The sequence below is a fragment of the Rattus norvegicus genome, chromosome 1 (genome assembly GCF_021556685.1).
Source record: "Rattus norvegicus strain SHRSP/BbbUtx chromosome 1, alternate assembly SHRSP_T2T, whole genome shotgun sequence".
In the NCBI taxonomy this organism is placed as follows: domain Eukaryota; kingdom Metazoa; phylum Chordata; class Mammalia; order Rodentia; family Muridae; genus Rattus; species Rattus norvegicus.
The window spans coordinates 20,183,012-20,190,625 of record NC_141534.1 but is presented as its reverse complement, the minus strand read 5'-3'; the positions used below and the strand labels follow the sequence as shown (position 1 = coordinate 20,190,625).

At 43.3% G+C, this 7,614-nt stretch overlaps 1 pseudogene; it reads right to left on the bottom strand.

The window, feature by feature from the left end:
- Positions 1-3,553: 3,553 nt before the first annotated feature.
- On the bottom strand, positions 3,554-4,090 carry Rbs10l2 (ribosomal protein S10 like 2; annotated as a pseudogene).
- Between the last annotated feature and the right edge of the window lie 3,524 nt (positions 4,091-7,614).

The following is a 7,614-nucleotide window of genomic DNA, read 5'->3' as shown; positions in this document are numbered from 1 at the left end:
CCCGTTCTCAATTCAGTGGTTTGCTGCTGGCATTCGCCTATGTATTTGCCATATTCTGGCTGTGTCTCTCAGGAGAGATCTACATCCGGTTCCTGTCAGCCTGCACTTCTTTGCTTCATCCATCTTATCTAGTTTGGTGGGTGTATATGTATGGGCCACATGTGGAGCAGGCTCTGAATGGGTGTTCCTTCTGCCTCTGTTCTAAACTTTGCCTCCCTATTCCCTCCCAAGGGTATTCTTGTTCCCCGTTTAAAGAAGGAGTGAAGCTTTGATCATCCTTCTTGAGTTTCATGTGTTCTGTGCATCTAGGGTAATTCAAGCATTTGGGCTAATATCCACTTATCAATGAGTGCATACCCTGTGTGTTGTTCTGTGATTGGGTTACCTCACTCAGGATGATATTTTCCAGTTCCATCCATTTGCCTATGAATTTCATAAAGTAACTTCTTTTTTTTTAATGACCATCAAGTTCAGTCTGTGTTGTCAATGTGCTTCTGAGAATGAGACCATCCACTAAGTATGGTTCACCTACCAAGAGCCCCACTTTTAAAGAAAACAGACCCAGAAGGCATCATCTGTTCCTACTTCAACAGCTAAGGATGGAGATTCACAAACCGCTTTTCCATTTATGCTAGAATGTTGACTGGCTTGATCTTGTCTGTTGTGAGTTCATGAGTGTTCCCTCATGCCCAGAAGACACTGTTTCACTCCAGCTCTCCCGAACCCCAGCTCTTCTACACTCTCTTGCCATGATGGTCCCTGAGCCATGTGATGGTGGTAGTGAGAGTTATAGATGTCACATTTGTGGCAAACACACCATTGACAAATAGTCTCTGCACTTGGATTAGTTGAGTGGTCCTGTATTAGATACTGTGCACTGTACAAAGAAAGTTCTCTAATGAGGCCTGATTTGAGTCTAGATGAATAAATTTAGATGACAGTTTGATACCATGTCTGTTTAGGAGAATAGTTTACCCTTAGAGCCTGTATACTCCTTAACCATGTATTCTAGGCCAGATTTGTAATGCCAGGCATGTGTTTTCTACTGTAGGTCTGGCCTTAAATATAATCAGAAAGTACATGCTTACCCTGCTTACCCTTATAATACAGGGTTCATGGCTGGGTAAAACTGTTGCTGACCCTCCTTTCTCCCTAGCAGCCTATGTAGCACTTTCTAGTAGTAGCCTATACAGGGAGGAAGCTTCCTTGTCAACATTAACTTGATTCGTCATGTCCCATGACAAATGATTGTGGTGTCTTCAGAAATGGAGTCTTACCATCAAGTTTTTGTGGGAAATCAAGAGCAATAATAGTAGCCTCCAGGAATCATCTGACCAGCTATAGGGAAGAATCTCACACCTGGCCCCATGTCTAGCTCTTTGTCTGTCTGTCTGTCTGTTTGTATTTATGTATGTATGTTTGTATGTCTGATCGACCATCCATCATCTGTCTCTCATCTATCTATCTATCTATCTATCTATCTATCTATCTATCTATCTATCATCATCCATCTATATATCTACCTATCCTTCCATACCTACTCTTTCTTTCTTTCTTTCTTTTTCTTTCTTTCTTTCTTTCTTTCTTTCTTTCTTTCTTTCTTTCTTTCTTTCTTTTCTTTCCTTCTTTCAATCTCTGACTTTAGAGAGGAGCACAGACAGGCAGACTGGCAGACAGGCAGACAGACAGGCAGACAGACAGGCAGACAGGCAAACGCGCGCGCACATGCGCACACACACACACACACACACACACACACACGCACACAAAGCTTATAAAATAGTGGGTTCCATATGCCTTTCAATATGCTTACTGTTGGTTACTCCTTTCCCAATCCCCTTAATAAGCTTTTAAACTTAGAGTCTGGGTCTTCTGGGTTTGTTTGTTTGTTTGTTTGTTTGTTTTGTTTATAATAAAACAATGTTAAAAACTATGAAACCCAACTAGGCCTTTATTTTTTTATCCTATTATATACATATAAAATTACTTTGAGAAATGAGACTGTGAAAGAGTTCCTCTCTGTGTGCTTCTGTCTCATACAGAGCCTTTTCTGGAGGGAGCACTTGCTCTGGGGTTGCCTGTCTGTGTGGATAAGGGTACTTAGGATGATGCCAATTGTTAGCGCTTTGTGGTCAGGGGGTATTTTGTCTTTTTTATCTTTGTACTTCTAATATTCCCTGAAAATCTTAATTATATACTATTTTTCTTCTTAAAAGGAATAGTTCTCTTTAAAATCAAGAACAAAGAAGTGACATTTTATGTGAACTGCTTATCCCTGCCTCTTTTTCAAACAAACCAGATACTCAGATTCTGTCTCTGCCGTGATGGCAAACTCTTGATGCTGTAGTCCAGACCTGAAGCTGAAAGCCTGTTCCGTCTTTCCCCAGTGTTCAGAACCCCCTTTTCCATTCTTTAGGTATACTGCAAAAATCCCAAGGACCACTGTGTAGAGGGACTTTAATACAGCAACATGGCTACTTTGGCTGGAATGCATGCAAGTCCTGGATTACAGTATGGCTAGAATACCGACACACCCTTGGTACTCACCTTTAATCTCAAACAATGAAGGTAAAGTTAGTTTGTAGAAGGAAGCACCATGTTTGAAAGTGATATCAAGGGCCAGGCGGTTAAGAGCACTGACTGTTCTTCCAGAGGTCCTGAGTTCAATTCCCAGGACACACATGGTGGCTCACAACCATCTGTAATAGGATCTGATCCCCCGTTCTGGTATGTCTGAAGAGAATGACAGTGTACTCATATACATATATAAATAAATCTTAAAAAAAAAGAAAGTGATATCAAATTGAGTGACAGAAAACATCATGATGAATCAGGGAGGATTTATCATAATAGGATCTGCCCACTAGATAGGAACTCCCATTAGAACAGAAAATGAGAGGTGGCTTAGAGGGAGCAGTGCAAAGAAAGAAAGGCGGCAGTGTTACTGGGACAGGTTGCAAAGAATAGAAGCCAGACACAGGTGAAAACAGAATGAACCAGAGAATGAGAAGGAGCCAGAAGATTAGAACACATTGCCCAAGTTAGTACAAGGCAGAGCAATTTAGGAGAAGCTGAGAGAAGCCAGATTGAACCAGTCAGCTTGGAGCTTAAACCAGAAAGGCTAGTTGAATCAGCTAGTCAAAGATGAGAAAGAACTAGGAAGGGGTGAGTTTATTCAGCAGCAAGTCTCAGAGGCTGAAAATATTCTAGGCCTAGGGTAGATTGTATGGAGATTAGAAGATTCCAGGACTAGGCCTAGGTTGGCAGACGGGAGTAATAAGCTTCTAAGACAACAATTACATCAGTAAAAAGATGCTTGTTACTATGCCATCTTTTTATTTTGTCCCTGATGTCATAGTATATACAGAATGTTGACATGATCCTCAGGAAGTAACAGAGCCCTAGGGTTTGTTTATAATTGATTTTATAATCACCTAGAAATGATATATTTATTCTGATTTCCTGTTTTGGTTCCAAGACTTTAGTTAATTCACTATTTTAATAATGTTATATATATAATACTATATAATATTAGAGATGATTTTTTTTCACGTTTTTCTTTAAAGTTTATTCAACACAACATAATCTCCAACTTCACTGAGGTGGCTGACCACGTCCACGACCGAAACCCCCTCTAAACTGGAATTCGGTTGCTGAGCCAGCACCAGCCTCCTTTCTTGTCAGCTCCAGGGGGTACAGCTCTCCTTCTGTAGGTGTCTCTGTAAGCCTCCCCTCTTGTGAATCTTGCAGGCCGCTCACCCTCTGGACCTTTGAGCCGAGGCCTGCCGGTCTCAGGATGGCTGCGGCGCAGGGTGGCGGGCATGATCTCTGGAGGTAGGTGCAGGTTATCTCGGAGATACTGGATGCCCTCATTCATGAGGTACCAGTAGAAATGTCTCCAAGCAAACTGCTCCTTCACATAACCTCGAGACTTGAGAGACTGCATGGCCTTCATGACGTGAAGGTTGGGCACATTCTTGTCTGCCAGTTCGGGGTGTTTGGGCATGTGGACGTCTTTTTTGGCAACCATCACGCCTTCCTTAAAAAGGAGTTCATAGATGGCAATCCGGTTCTTCTTGGCCATCAACATCGCGGCGGCTGCTAGAGATGGTTTTTAATGGTGCTCCACCACTCATAGTTTGCCTTTATAAAATTCACTGAAAGATGATTCTTGGCTCGGTGGATGCAGGAGAATGCTTAGAAATCCAGAACGGTACATTGCAGATTCACATATAGTCAGACCTCAACGTGCCCACCTGAACCTGTCTGATTTGACCTGGGAAGGATGAGGGAGACAGAGCGAGAGCATGAGTGACACACCCACTCCCATGCATCAGCAGGGGAACTGGCAACACCCTTGTTCCGCGCTGGTGGAGACAACCCAGATGGGTTAGAATAGTGTTTGTCAACCTGTGAGGCATGACTCTTTAGTGGTTACGTATCGTTATCCTCCATATCAGATATTTACAGTACAATTCTTAACTAGCAAAATTATAGTTACAAAGTAGTAACAGTAATTTTACCATCTGGTCTCATCACTGTGGAACTATGTCAAAGGGCCACACAGCATTAGGAAGGTTGAGAAGCACTGAGCTAGGGCCTCCTTTGTTTAGCTAAGGTTGTGCTTCAAGCTGTGTTCCTGCCTGTTTTCAACGCCTGGCATTTTGATGTTCCTAGTAATTCCGGGCCTAACCGACAGCCTCAATAAATTTCTTTTCTATTTCAATTTGCATACATCATTGTCTATTGTTTGTATTTAAACTGACTGATCATGTGCTTATGTTTCTTGTATATCTACTTGCATTTTAAATAATTGGTATAGAACCTCAAGCCTTAAATTCAAATTCCCGTAGTTGTCTATATCGTTTATTCTGCCTAGATGCCTGTTTTCTTTGCTTACTTAATAACGGACTCCTCCATTTTTGCTTTCCAGTAGTAATTCGATCAACAAATATTTATTCTAATAACCACTGTACTGGCATTTGAGGATCACGAGGAAAGATTGGTGTTGTAACACACGCCCGGAATCCTAGCACTTGGGAGGTAAAATAGGAGGGTCAGGAGTTCAAGGACAGCCTAGAGTATGTGGAGAGTTTGAGGCCTGGGCTACTTGAGACTCTATCTCAAAATAAAACAAAGCAAAATGAAACAAAAACAAAAGAAAAAAGACTCTGAGGCTCCCAGCAAGGAATTCAAATTCCAGCGGCAAGAAAGATAAGGGGGAGGGAGGTGGCGTCAGTAGATCCAGAAGCAGGATGACAACTAAGAGGTTTTGTTTTTTCTACTCATGAATGGAAAAGGAGAGGGCAAAATCTAGGCCCCAGAAGAGCTGGAGCCTTACTCCAGAAGGGGAGCTGAGGAAAAATGAGGCTGGGAGAAGGGCTCAGGCCACCATTGCTACCAGGTCAGAGCAGTGTCACTATCTGGCAGGCCAGATGGCTCTCAGAAGTGCTGAAGGCGGGTCTGAGGGCTGTGTTTCTCAAACTTGTGAGATAACAGAGTCATCCCGGGTTCATTAAATGTTAGCTCAAGGGGGTTTGATTTCATTCTAAAGCCAGGTGGAAGGGAAACTGTCCAGAGGTCAGCCTTGAAGCAAAACTCAGGAAGGGCTAAGGCATTTCAATACTTATCCTAAAGACAAAATGCTGCCCCTTCCAGGACTTAAGGACAAGCAGCTGCTAGACCACATTTGCATCTTAGAAAGTTTACAGGCAACAGTAACACCTTTGAGAAAACAGATCTTGGCAGTGGAAGATCAGTTGACTTACCAAAAATGCTCTGGTTGGGGAAGACTATAGGTTCAACCCACCACTGCAGTCTGCAAAGCAGAGAAAGCCAGCAGGATGGAGTTTAAGGTAAAGCACATTTGGCAAGCACATGATTGTGAGGTCCAGAGGAATCCTGAGTAATAAACTTCTCTCTGGGGTTTATCCGGATAAGGCAGGTGTTCACCTTCCAGAGGCAGGGAAGAAAACTTTCCAGTGGTGCACTCCATTTTGGCGATGTTGATAGTGAACCAAAAAAGAATCCAAAGCCTTGTGAGATCTTTGGCACTTGAATCTTAAACTTAAACATGGGTCTGCATAGAAGCTGTGGACTGTCCTTTAGGGGGAAGGGGAAGAAACTGCAAGTGCTAGTCAAAGGACAGAAAGCCAGGCAGTGGTTGCCGGACCAGGAAGCCCAGCCCGAGCTGGAGCTCTTTTTGCCTGGAGACTTAGGAAAAGGATACTTCCAAGAAACAACTGGTGGAAGTCTAAGGAAGGTCCTAGCATTGCTTTTCATGGATAACAGCAATGTAGACTAGGAGTTCCTTCACCTGTCACATTTGCCACACACTGGAATTCCTGCTACATTATATAGCTCTTGAAAACTTCAAAGTCAGCCTGAGCATGGTGAAACAGATTTATAATCGCCTGGTCAAGTCAGGAGGTGGTGGCACATACCTTTAATCTCAGCCTTTGAGAGGCAGAGGCATCCGATCTCTAGGAGTTCAAGACAAGCCTGGTTTACACACTGAGTTCCGGGATAGCCAAGGGTGTTACACAGAGAAACCCTGTCTCGAAAACAAAGAGACAAAACAAAAATTACCTGGTCAAGACCTGCCTAGGCTACCCAGTAAGGCTCTATCTTGAAAACCCAAATAAAATTAAAGGAAATTTAACGTTCTACATGCTATCCCATACCAATAACGTATCAAGCCTAGGGTGACTGGGGACTGACTAGGTATCAAAATTTGCTAAAGAACCCCAGTATAATCAAACGTGTACTAAAATTAGGAAACGCTGGCTAAGTGAAAATTACCCACATAGCAGCTGAACGTAGTTCAAGGGTTGGTTAGGCTCGAAACCAGTAAAGACCAAAGCCCAGAGCAGAGCAGAGGAGACAGCATGAAGCTGCAGGTCTGCAGAGAAGAGGGAGTAGGTAGATCTGACCCACCTAACCTTCTCAGAAGCAAGTCCCAGCCTAGAGCCCTAAGAATGTTATAAGCCTAACAACGTCCTCCTAAATAGAAACCATGTGAAGGAAAAGGACCAGGTCCTCCTACTTTGCAGACTGACATCTCAAAGCTTCTAAGAACATTTGTAATTGAACCAGATGCAAAGGGGGCGTGGCGTAGGGGTGGGGAGTGGGGGATGGAGACTTAGAAGATGGTGAGTAAACCCCTGGCTCATCTAAGAGCATCAAAGGAAGAGTTGCTATTCAAGGGACTAGAAAGGTACATTAGAAGAGGACAAGGAAAATCCTCGAGGGTGCGAATAAGCGAGAGCACGATCACACATCAGCGGCGGGGAATCAAAGGAGGGAACGAGCAGTTGTGGCGATGATGGAGGAAATGGCAGGGTGCCTGGGAAATATCAACTGCCTTTCTCTCTTCCTTCAGGTGGGAAAAACCCAAAAGGTAGGTACTCCTCTCTGGCAACCCGCCTGATCACCACTATCTTAGTGTCATTTAATCGGTGCATTATTGAGGAATGGAGAAGTACTTTGTGGACTTCAAAATGGGTTAGCATCGCCCTTTCTCAAGTCCACACTACACAGGAATGACCACACCCTAGCAGAACAGAAGTACCCAGAAAACGGCCCATAAAATAATCAAAAGGAAAGGAATGAAGA